The sequence below is a fragment of the Mustela nivalis genome, assembly GCF_964662115.1.
Source record: "Mustela nivalis genome assembly, chromosome: 2".
NCBI classification, from domain to species: domain Eukaryota; kingdom Metazoa; phylum Chordata; class Mammalia; order Carnivora; family Mustelidae; genus Mustela; species Mustela nivalis.
The window spans coordinates 183254890-183279483 of record NC_139021.1 but is presented as its reverse complement, the minus strand read 5'-3'; positions in this window follow the sequence as shown (position 1 = coordinate 183279483).

Sequence of the window (24594 nt, the reverse complement as noted above, 5' to 3'; positions counted from 1 at the left end):
AGGAGCTGTATGAATCGAGTGCTCTCAAAATGGAAGGGCTCTCCTGGAAAAAATCGCCTTCGCCTGGCATCTTCCTTGGACTTCATCTGCAACAGCCACGGCAGCTTTGTGCGGGAGGTTCATGTCTTGTCCTGGGGGACATTATCCTTGCTCAGTGGTGCTCTCAGCCCCGGTACACCTGGCTCGTGGTCCTGCCAGGAAGACACCCTTCCTAAGGATGAAAATACACATTAACCAAATTAGGTGTTTTCACTTAAAAATAGGAGTAACCTTTTCCTATTGCGTTAGAGTAACCTGAACATTTCCAGTCCAGAGCAAGGACAGTTTTTTGCCTAGCCGCCTGTTCCAATCACGGAATTCATTCATACTTAAAAAAAAAAAAAAAAAAAAGAATTGTAGGAAAAAAATTAACGTCTTTCTTTCCCCCCTTGAACGTTTTAAGGCAAGCACCTACCTTTTAATGGTAGAACTTTATTTTCTTCCTCATAGTAATATATAGTACTGAAATTCCAAAGGTTTCTGGTGCATTTCAGCTGTCACCTCAAGTCAAAACCATAGCATTCAGCTATAAAAGAATATAATAAATTTAACCTAACCTAACTGGGGATTTGTAAGCAGTTTTTTTTTTTTTTAATTGTGTATCTGTGAGCTCCCTGTGCCCACATATAATTTTTTTTTTCCTAGCCTGGTTCTTTCTTGAGTTCAAACTTGTGTACATATGTGACATTCTCTCTGCTTACACAAAACTGCTGTCAAAAATTTTAAGGGAGAGATGCCACTTTGGGGGGAAAAAATGGAATTCTAAGAGAAACTTTCCACGGAGTATTTTTATCCCAGCCTTCTATCGCCTGAATTTCCGGTGGTGTCCTGTGCTGGGTGACCGTGGTAGGAGCCCGCCGGGGTGCGGAGCCCCTCTCCCCCAGGAAGGTCCGTGGATCTAGCCGGGGGAATAGTCTCCCTGCCTCCGGGGCCACACACGCCTCCCTCTGCCCGCCAGCTCGCCCCAGAGCCCTCCCCGGGCTGGTATCTTTTGCACCGAAGTAAACTTCCGCACTCCAGTTCAAATGTAATCAATGTTTTTGTTTTGCAGCCTTTGTAGCCCGAGTCTTTGTTAGGAGCGCGAGTTGTTTCCCCAACACCCGAGGAAATCCCCGGCCTCAGAGCGCCCCCAAAAGGCAGCCCGGGAAATGCGCAGGGGCGCGCTGACCTTTAGCGAGACAGCTAAGGTTATGCACATAACATTTGCTTGTTTACTTTGCAAAATAAGCAACGAGTTGGAAACTCAGAGCTTCTCGGAGCCTCCGCGCCCTCAAAAAACAGCCTCGGCACCGAGGGCTGCGCCCGGCCGCTCCCGCGCGCGGAGCCCGTTACCGGCTCCGCTCTGGATCCTTCGTGATGTCGTGATGCAACTTTAATAACGCGAGCCAGGACTGCTCGGAAAATCACAGCCGTCGCTGGAGGCAAAGGGAAAGGGGAAAAAAGAGGGGAAAAATGCGCTAAAACGAGGTGCTTGTCCCCAGCCTCCCCAGGACTGGGGGTGGGGGCAGGGTCAGAGGGGGCGCCGCCTGCGCGGGGGGCGGGGGGCGCAGGGGCCACCGGATCGATGGCCGCAGCGGGCTGATGGCCACTGGTCGTTTTGATGGATATGACTGTAAAAAAAAAAAAGTCCAGATTGGTTCACAGTGGACCTCAAACCATGTCAGCTAAAACCAAAGAGACAAAAAAGTGACAGCTGTGGAGAGCGCACTGCAGGCAGTCAGCGGCGCCTGTGATTTATTGTTCCATCTGCCTCGCCGCTGTGAGGACAAGTTCCCCCTGATTTGGTTAAAATGAAAAGGACCTCAGAGAGCGCAACGTGGGTTTTGAAAATGTGCAGAAACTTTTTTTTTAAATTTCCTGATTTATGTCCCCTTCCCCCTCCAGAAAGTCGGTCTGCTCCGAGCTGCGCGGGAGGGAGGGTGGGCTCGCCCCCGCCCCCAGGGCGCCCCCTGATCTCGGGGTCTGGCCCTGGCGCCCCATCCGGGTCTGCAGGCGCGCGGCGCAGGGGGGCGCAGGAGGGGCGGCGGTGGGGGGCTGGGGACAAAGGGGCGCGGGGCCGGCTCCCCCCCACCTCCCTGGCAGAGTGCGCCCGGCTCCTCCCCCTTTCAGTGCAGCTGAACCCCGAAGATGAAGCCCGGGCCGCCCGCCGAGCGCCCTGTCCAGGCTGCGCCCTCCCCAAACCGCCATCCCCTGGAAATTCGGCCTCCTGTCCTCGGCTCCAATAAAAGTTTTATGCCGGTCAGCACATTTTCAGCCAATTTCCCATGAAGAGGCCTGTTGGTTTCGGTGGTGCATGGAAAGTTCTGCTCTCTCCGCCTGAGCGCGGGGCCCCTGGAGCCCTGACCCGGTGGCCAGCACTTCCTGGCTGGAGGTTTTAGGCCTCACAGGTCCAACCTGGTGTCAAAAGCTGGCCTGTCTTCTGTCTCAGGATGTTGGTTTTACCTCTCAAGTGTTTCCTGAATTTGTGAAAATTCTTTTTCTAGCCGCTTGTCCGTAGTGGCTTAATGCTCAAAAAAATGTTGACTTTTTTTTTTTTTTTTTTTTTGAGAGAGAGAGAGAAAGAGAAAGCCGAGGGTGGGGGGAGGTCGGGTGGAGGAGGGGACTGACCAAGTGGCAGCAAGAGGAGGAAGAGGAGGCCTGGCAGCTACCGTGGGGCAGGGGCGGCCCCCGGGGGCCGGTTCTACTTTTGGAACATGTTCCTGTCAGGCAGGGGTCAACATCTTTTACCTCTTTTTTCCATTATTCAAAATAAGTATTGATGTGATGTTTTAGCTATTTAAAAGCCAGCTGCCTTGCTCATTTCAGATACTTTTCCTGGTCTGATTATATGTGGTAATAGCGGGTCTGCGTATCGTCTTTCACAAAATCTAGCCTTTCAGAGCCTCGGTCTTCAAATGATATCAATCAAAATTTATGCAATTCAAAATCCATATGCATAGAGTCCCAGGTCACCTCATTTCATGATAACGGTAAACCACATGTTGTGTACATGTCCAAAACACTTCTCTCCCTCTTGACTGTGTTAACCCTAGGGCCACCCTGCTCTGTACAGCCTGCCCAACTGAGCGGCATAATACATTGATGACTACTTGGCAACGGCGGAAATCTTGAATAATAAAATGGTGCACGAGGTAAATGCAAACTAATAACACAAGGAGAATGTCAATAATGTTTGAAGATGCGCGTTAACGTACACAAGCCAGGAGGACCTGGGAGGTGGCAGAGGCCCTTCTCCGGGACACACAGAACCACGGATCGTCTCTGACTAACCGTCTTAGAGTCGATCTGCCCTCAAAAGCGATGTCGTGGCGTGGGGAGAGTAAGCCCTTGGGTCTGGCCAGGTTCTTCCTCAAGTTAGGAGGAGGAGACCCCGGGCCTCACCCCAGGCAGCCTGACTCCCCAGGTGGGCCTGTTGCCCCTGCACTTGTGTATGGGGCAGAGGGAAGGGAAGAACCTTCTCCCCGGTGAAATCAGCCCAGCCTTAGAATGCCTGATCCTAGGTGGGGAACAGGACAGTGAGATTTTTGAGATTTCATTTGCATCAGCTTTGAGACCTGGTCGGTGCAATGCTTGAGGGCTGTTTTTGTTTTTTTTATTTTGTTTTTGTGTTTGTTTTTGTTTTTGTTTGTTTGTTTCTTCCTGAAAGCGCTGATAAGCAGGTCGTTCAAAAAGGCATTAATCGCTATACTTGGGGCTTCCGTCCTGATGGGGGATCGGAGCCGGGCGCAGACTGTTTATCATCACGGAGACGTCTGTGCTCTTTAAGTGACGCAAGCCTTCATAGGATCTGTTTTTATCAAAAGCAAAACTGGTAAGCATCCTTCCATGGTTGCGGGATAGCATTTGCCTCCGACAGGATGCATTATTTACTTCAGGTGTAATATACATTACGAATAAGATTTGCTTTCATGGAAAAGCGTTAAAACATTTGGCAAGGGGAGAGCTGAATATGTTCCTTAATTTGTTTTGGCAACTCTGAAAACCAGAGGTCATTACACACACTTCTCCATTCCAGCACCATAACAAGGAACAAATATTTTAAGAAAATCGAAATATAATTAAAAAACACAGTGTCTTTGGAATCCAGGAAGCGTGAGTTGGTGAGTGTGACTCTCCCACCGCCAGGGCTGTGGAGGGGGGCTTGGGGGGTGAGTGGAGTGGGGGGGGGCACAGAGTGGGTTTTACAAGGAGCAGAACATTAGAGGCAAAGACTCTGAAAGCATTTCTTCTGGAAATCTTTAAAAACAGCCTAACATCAATTATTCAGCATCAAACTCGATTGGTTTCATTTTCCCTCCCGGAAAACAAGGCTTTTTGAAACACCTACACGTATGTTCATATCCCTGTCGTGGGATAGCCGACGCGCATACGAAAATTAATGCTGAAAAATTAAGCACACTTTTGTTTTGATTAACCGCAATCCGTTCCTAAAACCACAAGGTGAAAAAGCAGGGAGCGACGCGTCTTCCTCCTCTGCCCTCCGAATGAGCCAAGCCGAAGCAGGAAAGCTGTTGACAAATTAATACTTTAAGAAAATAAACTATGGTCATGTTCAACACAGAGCAACTTTATCCTGATTAATTTGTGTTGGAGGCTCTCCAGGCCCCATTACAAAGCGCTGCAGTTTGTACAAATGTAATTTCCTAATATTTACATGAGGAAAGCCTTAGCAGTTAAGCTTTGCCTCCAGTGTGAGTTTTGTGGTTTGTAAAAAGACAATAAAAATACAGAGAGGTAATTGTAAGCACATTTGAAAAAGAAAAGAAAAAAGAAAGGATTTTTTCTCTCCTCCTCCTTGTAAGAGCCCTATAAAAATGGGCCGTGTGTGCAGACGCTCAGAAAGGGAAGCCGGCGTTCAGCCAGCGAGTTTTAAGTAATGTAACACCTCATACTTAATAATGTAAGCGTGCAACGGAGTACAGGTAACGAGCTCAGAGAACACCCACCGTCGCTCTTAACGTGGATCTTTTCCGTCCTGACATAATTCATCTCTGTCCATCGACATGGTCTTGTCATTTTCTGCCTTTATTTATATTGAATGGTGGGCACTCGGAGGACTGTCTGATTTAATAAATAGGGAAAAAAGAAAAATGCAGTCGTAATGTGTTGCTTTGTTCTGAGAATATTAAAAAAATAACCTTTAGTTTTAATGAGATTTTCCCCATCAGTTTACACAATTTTCCAGATGCAGAATGAGCTTTTGGCTGTAAAATATTTTATCACATTGTCTTACACAATAAAGATTAGATGTTTTCTCTCTCTCAACTGCACTGCAATTATTTTTTAGTGTTTGCAAATCATAATATCATTTAAAAACCATATTTTATACCTCATCTAAAATACTTTTATAGCAGTATGATGAAAAAAATAACATCTATTTAACTACTCTTTTTAAGCGGCTGTTACGTGCTTTAGTCTAATTTCCCGGGAAAAGGCACAGCTAAAAAGCTTAGCTTTCCTTGAAAACATATCTCTCAAGCAACATCTTTGCAAAAATCCCCAGAATTTAATTCCCTCGACTGGAAAGCCCAGAGTGCCTGAGTGTAAAAATAGTAGTCCTTGTCATTTCACATTCATTAAGTGTGAAACTCAGAAATTAATAATGTAAAAATATGCTTTTTAATTAGTCTTACATTCTGCCCAATGTACTTAAATGGGATCAGCGGCTCCCTAATGATTTTTTTCTTAATAAAGTATTAGCCTGTGATGCACGGAGGTTGACAGGTATGATAAACTGGAAAGTAGTTTTGGAGGCGTGTGAATGATTCCAAAATAGTGTTCACCCATTTAAATGTAATTAACATCAGGGAGCAATATTCCAAGAACAGAAGCCCGCAAGATTTTTATTTCAGGGTTTTTTTTTTTTTTCATTTCTTATTTTATGAGTAGTTTGATGATTGTAGCAGTGATTTTATAATTTAATTACCTTTGCTGAAAGCTAAGCTTCCACTAAAAGCAGGTCAACAGAATCATAAAGCAATCTTCAAAAATATTAAAAAGAAAGTAAATCCCGTTAGACAGGCTCTTCAAGTGTGACACGCGTGTGTACATTTATTTACATGTGTGTGTATATGTGTGTGTACATATATGTGTGTGTCTACGTGCATGTATTTATATCAGAGACAGATGCAGAGATAGATCGGTGGAGGCGTGGGGTGTGTCTACATGGTTCTAGAAGGGAAGTATTTCACTCGTGGTGATGAAGACTATTGGGAAGGAATTGTGGTAACTTGTCCTTGGAACAGAATTGATGTCAGGAATTTTTAAGTGCTTCGGTTTGGGAAGAAACATAAGAAGACCCCCAAAGAGTGTATTTGATCAACACAAAAAAATTAAAAGGGACCGCTGAGTAAGAGATGGAAGTCAGTTGTCACCTGATCGTCCTCTGATGAGCAGCTTCCAAAACACAGCCGCGACTTTGAGCAGGTCTACTATTTTAAGTCACCAGGAATAAACGCGAGATGGATTTCTTAGCACATTAGCATGCTGACTGTCAGTGTTGTTTACTCAAGGTCCTCCCCTCAGATCTCTGAGTTTCTGAGTCCCAAATGATGGTCGCTTTCAACTCAGTAGACAAGAGAACACTGACATGACATGTAAAATATATGACAGAATCCAAAATGTCTTGAATTTACCCCTTAACCGAAGGGGGTCGGCTCACAGACCTGGCTCCATGTCCATTCCGGGAGGACCACCAGAAGCCCACTGGACACTGGAAGCTGGTGTGACAATGTCTGATGGCCACCCTTGGGTGACCGCAGCCTAGACACAGCAGCTGAAGACCAGCAAAGAGGACCACAGAACCCAAACTCATGATCCACGGTCTGTCTGCCCACGAGGTTGACAGGGCCTCGGGGAGTTTCTTTCTTAATTAGCCTCAACAACAAAAGAGGAGACACAGCCATGACTTGTCATTTACCCAGCAAACAGCCCTCATTGAGCACTGACAGTTACTGAAATTTTCATCTGTTCAAGAAGCAGCCTAGACTGTGAAGGCATGGACAGTCATTTGGCCACTCCTGTGGAACTGAGCTCAATGGTCGGGAAACCGGTCCTCTCTTGCCAGCTGGGCGTCACAGCCTAATTCCTCTGAATGATCACAGAACCTCCTCACTGATATATTCCTTTCCACACGCTGACATCAGTGTTCAATATTTATTGGAAACCCTTAAAGAGAAGATCTAGCAGCTGTGCTAGGGAGATGTTTGAATCCTTGGCAGTGGGCTGTGTCTTCTGCTTACACAATAAACAGTTTACACAACTTTATTATCAATCATTTCACTATTGTATTTTTCGAAGCAAAAGTGCGGGACTGTATAGAGGGCACTCACTTTCATATTTCCCTAAAATGCAGGTGAGCGAATTCCAACTAGAGGCTCTGTGACGACAGTGTAGGGGATTTTCTGACTCAGGGCAGAATTCCCAGCTCCCGGGGTTAAGCCCCACCCACACGTGTAGGATGAATGGTGGGTGAGCAATTAAAAATGTCAGATAGGAAGTGTTCTCTGTGTCACCTCAGATCCAGCCAAAGCCTTGGTAGATATGACTTTCTTGGTATTTTTCTGACATAAACTAGAAATGCATTGTTCCGCTTCCCAGCCTATTGTACTAAGTACTGAAAAGTCACAGCCAAGCTAAAATTGCAGAGTTAGTAGATGAATAAGTTATGGGGCTGTAAGGTACAGCGTCGCGGCTCCAGCTAGCAGCCCTGCCTTATATGCTGGGACGTTGCTAAGACGCTAGATCTTAAATGTTCTCACCACAAAAAAAGGAAGGATCGTTGTGTGCAAGATAGCGGTTCTAGCCCTGGTAATGATACTGCAGTATACGAATGAATCCAGTCAACGCGCTGTAGCCTTTAAGCTTACATAAGGTTACATGTCAGTTACATCAACAGGCACAAACCACAGAGAGCCACGCGTCTGCCGCGTCACGGAGCCCGAACTGGCCTTTATAGCCCTTAACCACTCAGACATCATCCGTTCTTAAATCAGCCCGTGGACACTGAGACTTCACTTCTGACGCTGTCTGCTGGGAGTTTCATCATCAAGATGTGTCTGCGGAGCGGCGATAAATTTACCTAAAATCGTGAATTATAGCTAATGCCACAGATTTCTCTTACTGTAAAACAGATGTGCCTTTTCTCTTACTGTGTTAGAGAAGCCTGTCCTTGTGGGTGATTCACTCTCATTTTGTTGGAGAAACACTAAGATGCTAAATAACCTTTCGACCAGGGGTCATTTTAATTATATTCAGTGTTATATGAAGGATCGTGTCAAAATGAGTTCATTCGTTTATTTGTATGTTTTTGAATTACATAGAATAAGTCATCAAAAGTGATTTAATAATCTGGAAGTCAAGGGCAGCTGGGTGGCTCAGTTGGTTAAACATCAGACTCTAGATTTCAGCTCAGGTCTTGCTGTCATGGTCGAGAGTTCAAGCTCTGTGTTGGGCTCCATGTTCGGCAAGGAGGCTACTTTGAAAAAAAAAAAAATTTTTCAAATAGTCATCTGGAAGTCAGACAACAGAAAATCTATCGCGTTCATCTAACATTACTCCTACTGATTTAATTGCAAATTTCATGAAGACAGGATTAAAAACCCAAGAAGTGGTGACCATTACTTAAAGATGGTATTCACAAAAATAACAAAATATGAAATATCAGTTTTCTCCAGTGAGTTTCCTTAGTTGGCTGGTCGTCCTCTCTCCTGGTTCCCTTCCTTCCTTCCTTTCTGACTTCTAAATCCAGGAGTGAGGAGGATCTATCTTCCTTTACTCTGACTTCATTCTTGGGAAATGGGACTTAGACCATTCCCTTCAGAGGAATTTAATTTCTTTCTTGAATGAAGGGAACTACTCTGAGAATTTCAACCTCTGGGGAGAAAACCAGAGCCTTTTACATTGTCTGGACAATCCCGGAGACATGAAAAGTATTTTCTGGAAACTTCAGCTTCAGTTTGGTCCCCTTGACAGGGTGGACAGTCCGGGTGTCTCAAAGGGCTGCTGATGCATCCGTCTCCCCTCATGACAGACCTGGGGGCCGTGGGTCCTCTGCTCCCGGACCTACAAGACAGTAGTTCTAGGCAGACGAGATCTGCCTCCCACCAGCCTTGCCTCCAAGGCCGCTCCAGTTTCTAAGATGTGATGGTCCCAAAGTAGGCCCACTTCTTTTTGTGGACCCACCAAGGATTCCAGTTTGCTTAAGTGTGAAATGGAATCAGAGGCATTAATGGAGACTTAAGGACAAATCACTGGGCGCACACAGATGAAGCGAGAGCACACATCAGTGAGAGCAAAAGACCTGCTTCTAAGGGACACACGAGTCCTAACCCTGGGATGAGGGAGCAGGGGACATCATACTGGGGATGTGCTTCCTGCCCAGAAGGATGGCAACAGCTCCCATAACAGGTTATCTTAATGGCCAATCCATGCTCTGGCATTTGTGCAGGAACCCGAGAGACCCCTTGTTTACCGACTGCCTGAAAGAACACGCCGCCGGGTTAGGAACACAGAACCAGAAGAGACCTGGGAAATCCAATGGACATGAGTAAAATACAAACCACTGCAAATGGCCCAGGTACACCAATTTCAAGGATCCAATTACCCTGAAGTTTTTCGGCAATCTCAAGAAAACCGCAGAGACACAGAATAAAGACGCACCCCCACCACCTTGGGTCTTTCTCCAGAGCTGCCTTCAGCTCCCGTCAGAGGGAGAGCCTGGTGGCCCCAGTGCCCACCCCTGCGTCCTTCTAGTCCATCTCACCCTCGACAAAACAAGGGAGGACTCTCCTTGGTCCCAGATTTGGAGATAAACCCGCATTTCCAGTGGAATGTCAGTGGAATGCAAGATGACATTTAGTGGAGAAAAGAAAACAAATTTGTTATTAGTTTTCACGACTGTCTAAACAGTGCAGTAATGAACAGGAGTCCTACAGTCGGTTCATCGAGGGCATGTCTAGGAAGCCTTAGTCAACAGATAGTGTGTGTGTGAACAGAGAGTGTGTGTGTGAACAGACAGTGTGTGTGTGAACAGAGAGTGTGTGTGTGAACAGACAGTGTGTGTGTGAACAGACAGACAAAATTTGCCATTCCTCAACCACCCACTGACACGGGTTTGAGGAAATGATTCTCCCAAAGCTGGGTTTGACGGGGAGCGTTCCTAGTCTCAGCCGCCAGTCTATCCCCACTTTAAGCATAAAGAGTCTATCCCCACTTTAAGCATAAAGAGTATGACTTCAAGAATCCCTCCTAATCCCCAGGCTCGGGGCAGGCAGAGTTTCAGGTGAGGTCTGCTCTGAACCGCCATCGGTCCTTGCAGTGACGGCCCATAGTGTTGGCAAACTTTATGCCAACGTTCACACATACACTGTTCCACCATCTTCCAGCTCAAGAAAAGCTACCGTGCTGCCAGCTGATGTTAAAAAGCAGGGTCCCAGCTCTGCCAGTTCTCCGAGAACAGGAAGTCATCCGGTACTGGGATGTGAAGGGAAATTCACCTGCTTGGGGGGGAAAGTGCAGCTCTGAGGCTAGGACAGCATGAGGCGGGCCGGGAACGTGCGGACCTGGAGGAAGGAGGCTTCCCAAGGGATGTCCGTTAAAGCGGAGCCCATTTAAACACGGCCCGAGGAAGACCCTCTTGGCAGTTCAGACTGAACAATCCTGACTCAGTTGCCGGCCAGTCGGGGGTACCACATCCTTTGATCATCCGCGGGACAGGGGGCCTGGCAATTCATCACGCTCAGGAGGAGCTCCCGCATGACCATGGCAGGTGGTGCTGGACAGCGCCAACGGATGAGAGTCTGGAGCTTTCTGGGATTCACCTTCGGGAGCCCCCCACCCCAGGGTCGGCCCAAATACTGAACTGAGAGCTGATTCCCTCTCGTGAGGGTCAACGAGGCAAGCCGGCCAAGGCTGGCCTTTGCGTGGGGAAGGCAAGCATTGTTTCCTATCCAAATGACCTTTAAGATTAGTCTAGAATAAAGGACTTCTTTGTGGGCTCAGAAATTCATTCTGGTGTCACGTATGCTAACTGAAAGTGTCAGCCGGGGGACCCGCAGCCCGAGACCAAGGGGGGCTCGCACACTTGCTGAGAGGTTCCAAATCTTTGGAAGGCTCGGGGGGCGTCTGAGCTTCCGTTTCTTAAAGGAAGGCCTCCCACCCCAGTTGGCTGTACTTCAGTCCTCAAAAGGCATAGGCACTGATTTCTCTAGGTGTGGATCTTCACGAAATAAATTCTAAATGCTACTGGAAAGTAGGGGGAAAAATTACAGGTTTCTCATAATCCCGAACACTTCCACTAATGAACAGCAGATGGCGCTACAAAAATCACTGGTGTGAAGACTTGGGGGAGAAAAGGAACCTTTTAACCTGAAAACCAATTCACTCAGAACCATTTCAAAATAGCAATAGGACTGTTCTTTGTGGTTTGAAATGTCAGCGAGTCTGTTTCATGCTGGAACTTGAGCAGAGTATCCCCACATCCTCCTGAGTTAAAATTAACTTACTGTTTTAACATGGATTTTTTTTTTTTTAATAATGCCTCCTCCTCCAATACAGTTTGCCAGAAGAAAAAATAATTGTCTGCAATTCACTGAATCACAGCAGCCTCACGCCCTAGGATCTCAGAACAGGGACGAGCCATGTAGAGCCCCTCCATGGCGTCCGCGCACACGCCGCACACGCCATGCCTTTACACACACAAGTTCTTGTGATCCTTGATTTTCACTGGATTTAATCCCCTGCACCAGCCCCAGCGCAAGGCATCCGCGTATCAAGCTGCAGGCCATGCCCAGACTTGCGTGAAAACAAGGCACGAGGACGAGGATCAAGTAAGGGTCTTGTTGAGAAAGGGCACAAACCGAAACAGGATGCCGGTGCGTCCCCCTGGGCTCTGCCAGTGAAGACCCCGAGCCCTGGGGTCTCCCCGCGGAGCCGAGGCGAGCCGGTCCTCACCAGGGGCTGCAACCCTGCCAAGGCTCTCCCAGGCTCACCTGGCTCCAAGCCGTGTTCTTAGCTGCCAGCCGAGTCCTTGGGGTGACAGAGATGGGCAAGGAGCAGATGGACAGATGCCACTTCTGGACAAATCCGGTCCACGAGTGTGTCCGTGAATCGAAGGCTGCCAGATACGGCTGTGCATTGGGGCCCACTCTTAACCCCGAGAAAGAGCAAGAAGGCGCCCGCCTCTGGCGAGGAGGAGCCGTGCTGCCCCACGAAAGCTGGGATTTTATGCTTGTGATATAGACGGAAGCAATTAACAAGTGTAAGTTGTTTCAAAATAAGCTTAAATCTGCATTTTATGTGTGAAGTTTCCAGCTGTCACGGGATTGTGATGTCAGCAGAGGGAGGGGAGTCCGCAGCTGCAGCCGGCGGTGGAGGTGGCAGGCAGCTGTTACAATCGAGAACTAATGGTGATTAATTCTTATTATGAGTTTGAAGATTTCACAAAGAGTTCAGGACCCAGCTCTTCCCACGGGGGAGGAAGTGAAGGAGGGGATTTCTCTGAAAAGAACTCAGAGAAGAGTCTGTGTGCTCACCGTGCTGCCCAGACCGTCACCTGGCCAACCCGGTCATTTTGTTTTTCCGTTTTAATTCGATTCAGTGTTGTGAGCAGCCCAGATGCCCCTGGTCTCTGCCAGGTCACACCCAGAAAAGCTGGTACAGAGTGATGTCTCGCTCCGTCTCCCCCCGAGGCTGAGACCTGGTGTTCACAGCATCCCCCACTTGGGCAGTGCCGGCTGCCGTCAGTTACGGGGACATGGGCCCAGCCCCTGAAAGTGTGATGCCCCAGGCTGAGCTTACCACGCCCTGGCAGGTGGCAGCTTCCTGTGTGGAAGCTGAGATCTCGAACGGGACCTTAGAAAACTCTCTAAAAAAATCCAGGTTAACTTTGATCTCTAACCAAGAGTATAATCTGAGGCAGGTTACAAGGGTGGTAAGACACTCATTCATTTCTGAGGTCTTATGTAACTTGCGTTTCCATAAAAGGTGGTCTTTTCCCCTGCAGCTTTGAAGACAAAATCGAATATTGTATTTTCAAGGGGGGAAATTAAACAACAACAACAAAAGAAAAACCTCTCAGATGCCACAAAACAAGAAAGTTACATAAAATACAGGCAAGAATAATATCTAAAGTAACAGGATAATTTTTAAATAAAAAACAATCCAAATAAGAGAAAACATATCTGATAAACTTTTATGTAAAATACGTCTGGCCAAGCTTTCATTCGTAAAGACATAAATTAAAGTTCAGAAGCAAGTAGCTTGAAAGTCAGAATCCTCCGTCCTTCTGCTAGGCCAGCAATTGCCCAGCTAGAAGACACTAGAGAAGTCGGCGTCTTCATTTGTAAAACCTGTTATCACGGAGAGCGCCTCCAGTTGTAAAGTGCGCTCCCTGTGAAGGCAGGAGAATGACCGGGCACTGAGCTCGCTGGGTCCTGGGCTCAGAAACCGCCCCGATCAAGCCAGGCAGCTCACGGGCCCTCAGGCAGGACTCCACGTTCTCATGGAAGCTTCCCAGAGCTCCTTTCCCGCACTCTGTGGAAGTCAGTTTTTTCGTTTTGTTTTGTTTTTGTTTTTTTACGTGTACGTAGACCTACACAATAGGAAGGAGGAAGAAACAACTCAGGCAGTGACTGGATTTGCAGGAGACAAGGAGCAGAGGCAGGGACCGTACTTGGACAGAGCCGCCGTCACGGAGGCTGCAGGAAAGGGCGGCTCAGCCCCTGCTCACGGGGTCCGCTCTCGGACAGGGTCTGGGACGTCTTTCCCTCCGCGCGTGCATTGTCTGCAGACCGGGGCATTCCCCCACGCGGAGCAGAACGCGGCCGGGCGGAGATGCAGACGGTGCGGAATAATGACGGCGTCCTTTGCAGCCGGGCCTTCTGGCACTGACATGGTCCTGGGGCTTGGGGATGGGAACAGAGAGCTCTTGTATCCCTGCTTCCTATCTGGGGGAAGATCAAATTGCTCCGTCCTCATTCCCCCTTCCAACTAAAAAAAAAAAAAAAAGAAAAACAGAGAGAGAGAGAAAATTACAGAGTTGAAACCAGAAAAGAAGTTTGACGTCCGCTAACGACACGTAGGCTCTGCAGGGACGGGAGCAGCCGCGCGGGGCGGACGATTTAATTTCAGGGGTGATGCCGTTGACCCCTAACTCATCAGACTGCACAGAACCCACGAGATCCTGGCCTTGGGGCGACTCCTGCTCGGTCCCTGCGGAAACGTTGGCGCTCGCCTCGTTTCCCTTACGGCACTGCCTTGGTGACTCGATGATCACAGCCATCCTGGACTTCAGCTTCTTTTATCTTCAAAGCGAAGGCAGAGCGACGGGACACTGTCCACTCTCTGCGCCCCCCCACTCTGCTTCTGGTGGTAGAGCCACCGTCCCGGGGTCTGAGCGGTAGCCACCCCAGGACAGCGTCCGTGGGGCGCCTTTCACTTGAAGGTTAGAACTTGGCCAAAGCTAACCAGAGGGAAAAACAACCACCAGAGACACACATAACCTTCAGCTTAACTTGCACAGGACCTTGGTCTTTTGAGGCGGTGGTGACTTTGGTGAGTGGCCACAAGGCAGGCTTCCGTGTCCTCTTGAAGGACACCTTCCCACCGTGGGCTGGGGGGTGCGGCTGGGTGGCCGAGAGCTCCCCAGCTCGGCACACGTGGCCATCCCCAGTGCACCGGGAGCTGGAGCATATGAGCTTTCCGTGCAGCCCGGTGGCAGGGCCCAGCAGAGGAGCGGTCACAGCTGCTGTGCTCCGCAGACTCTAACAGCCAAAGGTAGGGGGTCCTGGAGGGGTGCCAGGAACTGCCTGAGAGGTCAGGGGAGGGGGAGGCGGCGCGATGGGAAGGGGGGAGTGCGGAAGGAGGCTGTAATGGGATGGCACGCTGCCCGGATTCATGGGGCATACAGACGGGAGGCGGCTGGGGCAGCGGAGGATCCTAGGGGCGCAGGGACACCGGGCCTGGGACGGGTCGCAGACAGCGGCGCGGGAAGACAGTTTGGGCGGGAGGGACCGGCGGCCGAGGAGGCTTTCCGATCTGGTTCTAAGTATCAGCCGAGATCTAGCAGCACATCTTAGCAGAAATTGCAGAAATGCTGATCAGATCCTGAGGAAAATGTCCCTTTCTTTGCAAGAGGGCAAGCATTCCTGAGAGGTTCACCCTTAATTGATGAAAATCTGCAGATTAAGGCAAGGCTACGTTAGCAGATAGGAAGATACTTCACCGAATTGTGTATAATGTGTTTTAACAAAAGCTGCTCCCGGTTCTGACTTGCATAGTACATGTAGACACGATCGGGTGTGTGCATCCATATATAGATGTACATATATTTCTATACGCATATGTATCCATATTCACATATACATGTATATATTTATAAAGCCAATTATTTCAAAATGTTTCGCTGTTTCATTTCAATTTCCACCGCCTTGAAAATAATAAACAGTACGGCACCTTTGGACTCATTCGGAATATGCCTAGGCTCCCTGGACAAGAAACAGCCTAACATCCAAGCGCTCAAGAAGCAAAGGGAGGCCACAGAAGGTACCACGGTGGGCCTCCAAGGACCGGAGAGCAAGAGAGGAAGAGGCAAGACGGTGGCCGAGCAGTGAGGAAGGCCTCCGGGGGCGGGGTGGGCGGGGGGAGCAGTGAGCAGAGCACAGGGAAGAGAAGCAGGAGGCAAGCAGGTGAGCAGGAGAAGGGCCCATCCGTCTGGGGCTGATGCTCTTTGTCAGAGTGAAACGGCGGCCCAGGAGGGTTCCCAGGCCAGCAGGGAAACCAGCAGGGAACCCGGCCAGAGGCCGCCACCTCGTTCTTTCTCTTCTTACTTCTGTCCACCCTTAACCCCTCCTAGAAGACCGTACGTCGGCTTCCCTTACTCATCATCTTTATTCTGTTTTGTCCAGCTGATTCCACTAAGAGGGGAAGCACCAGGAAGGCAGGAATCAGTCTGTTTTGTTTGCTGATGGCTCCCCGGGGCCTAGCACAGCACCTGTTAATGGCGGAGGCTCCAAAAACATAACCGCGATTTGTCCGAGTAAAGGAAGTAAAACACGGGGTCCTCCTCACCCTTGAAAACACTGCACAGCGTTTGTTCGCACGAGAAAACCAGAGCCCATCAGCCTGAGAGCAGTCACGAGTGGTTCCATCCGCCCAGAAACATCAAGTAGCAGCTCAAGTCCACTTCGGAAATTCGACCCGCTCAAGTTCATCACATGTCACCAGCAGGTACCTTTTGGGACCGAGGGAATTAGCAAACAAATTTCACAAACCACCGGCAGTTATTTTTAGTGAGGTAGTGGGAAATGAGAGCCTAGAGGAGAAATGGCAAGCATGGATGTGAGGGTGATTTTTTTAACTCAAAACGAAGATTGATCCTGATTCTTACCATCTGGGAGCGAACCCAAATCCCTAGGAAAATAAGGCTCCCTCAAGTCAAGGTAAAATTAAAGAGACATGGCAATCCATACTCATTAACGGTCCCATAGAGCATCAGGAATGGCTCACTCTTACCCCGGCTCCTTGGCTGGTGTGTCTAGAACTCGTCTTGCAGAGGAATAGAGTAAATATATTTACATTGTTTATGAACATGTCTTGATTGCAGTTAAACAATTGATGGAAGTTAATCCCATTTGGTTTGTGTAAAAAATGGTTGTTCAGAGCCTGAAAACATATCTGAGTGATGACAAATTGGATTGACTGATTTGGGGACATAGCCTGTGGGGATGGGAACAGATGAAAAATGCATCGGCAGTCGGGGTATCGAAGTACGTAAATGATTTAAAGCAGCCTTGGAAGGAGTTTGTTATAAGGGAGTTGCCAGGAGGATTTCCGACCCTGCTTGTCGGGCTGTCTCCTCCCTCTGGTACGCAGCGGGGGCCCGCGTGCCCACCCCTCCGCCTCCCCGCTGCCCCTCAGCATGCTTTCCTGCCTCTGCTCCCGACGGCCTTGGCTGGCGCCTGACTTGGGATGGAGCGCTACCAATTGCTAACGATCACATCTTTTGTTCCGCCCCTGGTGTCCCTCGGACCACCATGCCCAGGGAGGGAGGACCCCGGAGAGCCCGCACAGATGGCTGCTGTCTTCGGCTCTAGGGCAGGATGGCCAGACTCCCTCGACTTACACGTGAAAATCAAGTCCGAGAGAGAGAGAGATTGAGAGAAAGCAAGCGAGAGAGCACAGCGCATGCCTCAACTCACGACTGATGGAGACAGAACCAAAACTCGCCTCCCTGACCACGCACGCTGTCTGCTCCACTCGGCAAGCCTCTTTCCTCCAAAGCGAACGGGCCCCCGCTGGCCCCCCCAGTTCCCTCACTGGATATCCGAAGGACAGGATCTCATCCATCACTTATTTGTAGCCTGCCTTGGAACGTTTCCAGTAGCCAAAGGCATAGAGGTGACCTGCTATTTTGTTTCTACGGTTATACAACATTCTGAGAAAAGAAAAAAAGAAAGGCAAGAAAAAAAAAAATCAGTCCACCAACCCAGAGGTAATCTCCAAGAGGGACACATTTTATCACACGTTTCACTGCAAAACACTGGTGGAGAGGGTAGATCGATGGTCCAGACCGATGACGGGGGATTGATAGGAAACTCGATGACGGACGGAGGTAGAACAGAGAGAGAGAGAGGCTAAGAGTATTGTTTGAAGATGGACAGGCCCGGCCACGCTGTTCCTCGTGGGTCACAATCCCGGCTGGCCAGTGGGACCCACATAGAGCTCGGTGCGGTGGAAAGAATTTAGAGCGGTGATCTGGCATCTCGGAGGCCTCGGCCCTACCCACCCCGGATGAGGATTTCCCACCGGTTGGGGGATCCCAACATCTCCCCGTACGTGGGGAACAAGGTATTTCGCAGGTACGGTCAGGTGGAGCAGAGGAGGGCAAAGAGTAAGGCCCGTCATAATAGTAACGATAATGACAATGACTTCGGGACATTCTGAGTCTTCCTAGCACCCCTCTTCTCAGATGTCTAGGCTTCCTTTTGGGGGAATGGCATCCTTCCTATCAAAGAAAATGGAGCCAGTGGTCCACCCTGACCATCCGTCCATCAGACACAAGGGCAGTGCTCAGAGTGGTGGGTCCCAGGAGGACCCTCATGGGGCTTGTGAGTTGCTACATTCCTTGCAGAGCTTTCCGTCGGGTTGAGGAGACGGGCACCACCCGGGCTGTGGTGGGGGGCACCGCTGGGTTCTACCCTCAGCACTACCCAGCCTCATCTCGGCTTCCAAGTCTACTTGACCTCCCAACTGTAGCTCCAAACATCAGCTGCTCTCACGTCACTGGTTCTTTCCTTTGCGCCAAGTTCCCTGTCCTGTGCTTTATGCCTTTACTGTGTTTCGTCCTCACGTCATCGATGGACTTTCATTTTAGCCTTTACTTTGCCTGTAAGAAGTCAGAGGACCGGGGAAGATTGGCCACCTGCCAACCGGCCACCACCACTGCGGAACCTGCCACACGGTAGACCTCAGTGAGTAACACTGAGTGGTTCCGTGAAAGCACCGGGATTTGAACCCAGCGCACACCCCCTGGCAGTCAAGACACAGCAGGAGCCAGAGGGAAGGGACAGAATGGATCTGCCATAGGGGAGGATAGCAGAGGTAGACGTGCTGACCGGAGCCCTCTTTGCCAAGAGCAGATAAAGACGGGATAAGCGTCCAGGGGCTCCCAGGCTGGTCGGCTGCTGCAGACGGGAACAGGGTGGTTGGGATGCAGAGTGGTTTTTCAACACCTCAGACTCTTCTCAAAGTGCTTTACAACCGGCCATACTTTCTCAGCGATGGTCTCCGGCAACCCCTTCCCGAGCTCCATCTGCTTGATTCATCTCTCCCACTTTCAAAACTCCTCGTCTTATTAATTATAAGGCATCTTACAGTGACATGGGAGACTTCTCGAACCCCAAGATCTGCACATGCAGATGACCGCAGCCTCAAGGGTCTGTGGATTTTGTGGGATAAATGCATGTTCTGGGAACTCCCTTTTCCATCAATGGCCTCTCTGGTTTCTTCGATCACTGGAAAGCCGCGTTTCCCCGGGCTGGGCTTTGCTGCAGCTGAGAAGTAAGGGGCACCTAGGTCACGCTGTTAGCTCCTGTGCTTTGCGGTGGCCAAAGGGACCCAGAGATTGAGGACAACACAGTTCCCTTGGAGAGGGCCGGACCGGACCAGAGCCCGGGATATCTGCCTCCTCGTACGCAAAGCCGCTGAACTAAGGGTGTCGGGGATAAGCAGAGGTGGTTATTCCTTTCTCCACATGCTGACAGCCCTCTTGCTTCTTGCCCACGTGCCCCTAGGAAGTGACCCCTGCTGAGGCAGACCCTCCCCCGCTTGGCCTTCAAAGGAAGGCAAGGCTCTTAGAGCCACAGGCAGTGAGAGAGGTGTCTCACGAATGTACAGAGAATGTGTCCTGCTGAACAACCATCAGGAACCAAACAGCTAATGGGCCAGGCTTCAGTCTTATTGGGCCAAGGGCCCCCAGGCAGTTCCCCCGGGGCTGCTTCAAGTCAAGCTTTTTTTTTTTTAAATAAACTTGTAGCTGCTGAATAACAAAAACAGACATAAAACTCCAATAGCAGACCCAGATTGCAAGAGGCTGTATTTTTTACTTCAGATAAAAAAGAGAGGTTGCTTGGCTATGCGGAAGGTGTCCTGACAAGCCCCACACTGGGCTGCATCCCACGGGCAGGAACTGTCCCGTGCCAGCCCTGGGACTCGCCCCTGCATTTGCAGGTGACCTGGAGGCGGGTCTCCAGACGCAGTGGGACAGACGAGGCACGTCTGAGAGCTTGGATCAGGGGAGAAACAGATTGACTCGCCGTGTCTATCTGGGAGATGCCTTTTGGAGGAAACAAATAAATAAACAAAAGCTTTATTTTGTTGGGGAGGAGCTTTTAAAATAATCCCTTAAAATTATTTTAAGATGAAAATGTCGTTTCTCTTCTGTGGAAATAAAAAAGGAAATAAAAAAGGAAGATGGGCCAGACGGCCCTTTCTCTGGACAATCAGGAATTCTTTCCAGAAACAAGTCACTCTTTTCATACAACGGCAAAGAGGAAGAGGCAGGGAAAGCTACCGCGGTACTCCTGGGGGTGTCCTCCTCAGACAGCCGAGAGGGCGGGTCAGACCAGGTGGGTGGCAAAGCTGGGTGGCCATCAGCCTTGCCCTCGGTTTGTCCTCTCATTATTTCATTCATCCCTGCCCCCTCCCCAGCTGATGGAGGAGCCAAGGAACCCCAGGAGGGAAGGCACTGCCTGAGTTGCGTCAGGGACAGAAATCAGGCCCCAAACACCAGAGCTCGTCCTGGGCTCTCCCCAAGCTCAGCCACGGTGGCTTACTTTGGGGAGACTTCTCTTCTCCCACACTCAGCTTCTTCACCTCCAGACTGACAGGATGGAATGTTCTAGAAGGTCTTTCTCACCCTCCATAGCCTGGGACAGAGGTTATTTCTCTGCACAAAGCAGATCAAGCTGCTCTCAGCTGAGAGAATAGAGGCCACGGCCACTGGGTGGGATTCTAACATCACGTGAGAAGGGCCGTTCCCACGGGGGCAGGCGTGGCTGGGGGCGTCCACGGAAGCGGGTCTGGCAGAACTCCACTCATCCCTACAGCGGAGCCCTGGCCTAGAGGTGACACAGGGCACAGTGTGCAGTACAGATATTGGTTTAGCGAGATGTAAGGCCCCGGAGAAGGCTTACATGCACAGGTCAGTCAGACACTGAATTCATTGGTGAGGCTCAGAGACAGCTCAGGTGACCTAGAGGGCTGTCCCTTCGGTGATGGGGACACTGGGTGCTGCCCATTGGGCTTGTCTTTTAACTGTGACTTCAGAGTCTCTCCATATGAGGGGCATCCTTCACCTTTGCTGTGATGTAGCCCCAGGTCCCTGGAGTAGACAGGCAGTGTAGACACCACTGGCTCCTCAAATTCACAGGGCTGGGATGGGTGGAAGCCACATGGGGTGGGGCTGGTGTCTGGGGTGACCAGGGGACTGTAGGAGAAGCGGGCCCTGGAGGCAGGATTCGTGTGGGCTCCTGGTCTCCCCCCTGCTTGGCTGATACGCAAAACCAAATGCAAGGGACAGAGAAGAGAGGAGATTGTGTGTTCCAGCAGAGGAATGGGGAAGAAAGGCCGTCAGTCCTGTAATCTCGAGAGCAGGGCCTCAAGTGTTCGAACGGATGGGCAGTGTCCCATTCCGTCTGCTTGGTCACGCTCTCATGGCTATCAAAGGACGTCCTTTGGGCCACTAGAGGGATGCCCAGCCCCCGCGTCCATGTGTCCATCCTTCACTCCATCTCCGTGGCAGAGACAAGACCACCGCTGACCGCCACTCTTGCCTGACACCTAGAATGGTTTCCTTGGCCAAATGACCATTAAAGAAATAATGAATTTTCACTCAGCCTTGCCTTTTCCCCTCACTCACCATTCGAAGCAGTCGTGCTGAGAAATTCCTTGAAAATACAGCTTGAAATGTGATGACGTAGACCCTACGTCTTCCTGTCACTTTTAGGTAGAGACCAGGATCGGGGATTATGCCCCCACGGACTGTAAACACCGGACAGAAGCTGAGCCTCATTGGAGAAGGTCTTGACGCTCTGATGTGCCAATCTTTCTTGAACCAAATCCGTGTCTTAAACTTTCTCGGGGCCACATGACCCCTGCAACAGGAGGCGTGGGCACCCACGTCATCTGGGGGGCCCCGCAGAAGAGGCGGGGGAGCACATGTTGGGATTAAATGGCACGGAGGCTCACGGTAAGAGGCTGAGAAAGTGGCCCTGGAGACGGGCCCCAAAAGGTCTGAGGGGAAGCAAGGCCCCCCCACCGTCACCCAGGATGAGTGGCCAGCTCACCCGCCCCCACGCCCTCTGGTTTCCATCATCTTCAAACATCAAAAGTGGAGAGGAGCTCGCAGGGAGCTGGGGAGAGAACATTCTGCCTCTCGACACTCCCCAGATGGCTCCAGCCCCTACAGTCCTCTCTCTGGTGACTTTTTTACCAAAGCACAATCATTGTGTCGGGGCCGCGTCTGCCTCATACTCTCCTTGAGAGCGAAGCACGAGGCAGCTAAAAGCATTCCTTTGGAGAAGTTATCTCATCCGCCAGGGACTTGTAGGGCCCCTGGAGTGGAGAGGGGCCGTGCATGTGGGGGCGCACCCCTGCGTGGGCCCCGCATCACCCCCCCCACCTCCGTGCTGGGGCCCGGCAGGTATCAGGGAAATCTCTGGGTTTGGGCAATGGGGCACTTTAGGGGCATCGGTCCTGAATGCGTGACGGCATTGCATTTTTAATTAGGATGATGTTAAATGAACTTAATGGGTGACTCTCTCCCGATTCACAGAGCATTTTTATAACATTTATTAAAAAAGGCCAAAGTTTATTTTACAATCAGTAATAAAAGGGAACACAAAAATGCAGCGATGGGCGCAATGGCCCTAACACGTCCGTTTGGTCCACAAACCGCATATTATTCGAGCTCGATAAGTGACGAGGAGAACACATTTGAAGTCCTGTACAGTGTTTGATCACCTTACTTAATAACAACAGATGCTGCGAGCGGCAGCATTTTGAAAGGCGCTCTGTCTGCGGCTGGTTATGAAATGGCGGGACATTTGGCTTCCTCGCGCATCACACCATTTGAAAACCGTAGAGCCCCATAAATGGCCAACGAGAGGTAGGAAAATGTAGCTCCTGTCTGCACAGTACGAGTCATTTCATTCCAGTGATGCAAAACAGCAGAGCCGCCTTTCAAAAGAAAAGTCTGTAGACACTTGCCAGGCTCTATCGTGTCTAGCAGCAGAGGAAACACACTCGCAGCTAGCACCGCCAAACGTCGGTGAAAAACAGACTTAATAAAGTGGTTTTAATAAAGAAATGCTATTTTCCCATCTAGTGTTGTGTCATGACTTGAGTGTTATTAAAAGGAGGTAGATCTGCGTCCCTGAGCAGAGCGAGGCAGGACCGGCCCCTGAGGAAATGTCTTCTCCCCAGCAGAGCTCACGCGTAGACCTTCGAAGAGGGAGCAGGACAGAGGGGCAGGAGAAGCAGGGGACCTGTGCGGTGCAGCTCTGTTTGCATCCGGAGCCAGCAGACGATTTGACTGTCCCCACAGCCCGAGGGGTGGCCCATCTCCCTTAGGAAGGGCTACACATCACCAGTTGCTTCCCTTGGTTAAGATCTGGAACTTCTCTTCCAGGTCAATGCTTCGAGATGCCTAAACCTCCCTCCAAACCCCCATCTCTTCTTGGGCATGGGGCTTACTGCACACGAACCTGATGGAAATGTCCCAGCCTCCCCGACCCGTCCTTTCCCTACTGTCCTCCTCGAGACGACAGCCCCAGCCCCCAATGTGACCTCCCCGCCAGTGGAGGTCCCCTCACTCCAGTATAGACTCTACGGGCCAAAGCTAAGGTAGAAGCTCTCCATTTTTCCAGGAAAAACGGAAAGGAGATGGGGTTATTTAGGTCATCCAAACTGAAAACTGCTTGAATTCTAGCTGCTCATATGCTGGAGACAACAGATTTGCACAAGACGCACAGGCCCTTCGAACTGCCCCTGCGTGTCTAGGGCAAGGCCTCAGGCCCTCCCCGCTGGCTCATTCCCGTCTTCCGCGTCTGGAAGGGGCCGTGTGGAACCAATCAGCACTAGAGCTTCCAGGCTTCGCGGCTTTTCCGGGCTTTCGGTTCTCCGGGGGCACTCAGGATTCTTTGAGCGGAGTATGAAAGAAACCAGAATCAAAATCCTGAAAGAAGGAATTTTAGCTTTGGGAAAAAGAAGGGAATGATCTCGCTCAAAGTCACAGGAAAGACTGCTTGCAGACTGGAGTGGCTTTGAATTGATTACACCTGTTGGTGGCCCTCCAGTCTAACGTGGGCTTGTGACGACAGGGTATGGCCGTCACAATTGTCGACAAGGATCAGACATTACAGACATCGCGATCAATGCCCGAGGTGGGCCCAGCAAGGCCCAGTCAGCTGGGCCGGACCCCGCCGGGACATGGGTTAGGCTCGCAACAATTCAAAGTTTTGGCTTTGGATGAAGGAAAAATACAAACATTGCCAGGCGCCTTGCTACTGCGTGTTCACAGAGCCCATGACAAAGAGGAGACTCACAGATATTTGAGCGAGGTTCTTCCGACTCTGTCACCACACCCTTGAACGGGGCCCCGGGTCCAGCTTCCCGGTGCCTCCCTCCCCAGTGGACACGTGTGCGTCGTGCACGACCCTCATGGGCTGCGAGGACCGCCACGCGCCTGGCCAGGGGTCTCCGTTCCTGTAGGAGCACGCTGTCGTCTCTTCCCCGGGCGGATGGTTTTCTCTGTCATTCACCACGGAACCCCACTTGATATTTGATTCCGTGGATCTGAGGAAAGAGAGTTTGCAGCCAAAACTTGGGGCAATCGCCACATGTTTTTTTCGAGTGTCATTGAACATAAACCTTCCTGGCTAAGAGCTGATTGGCTGGGTTTTATTTCAGCCCAGAGTGATTTTTTAAATGACTAATTTATAAAATCTTTGAAAATAAGAGTTTCTAATGGAAGTGCTTACACAGCCATAGCTCTGG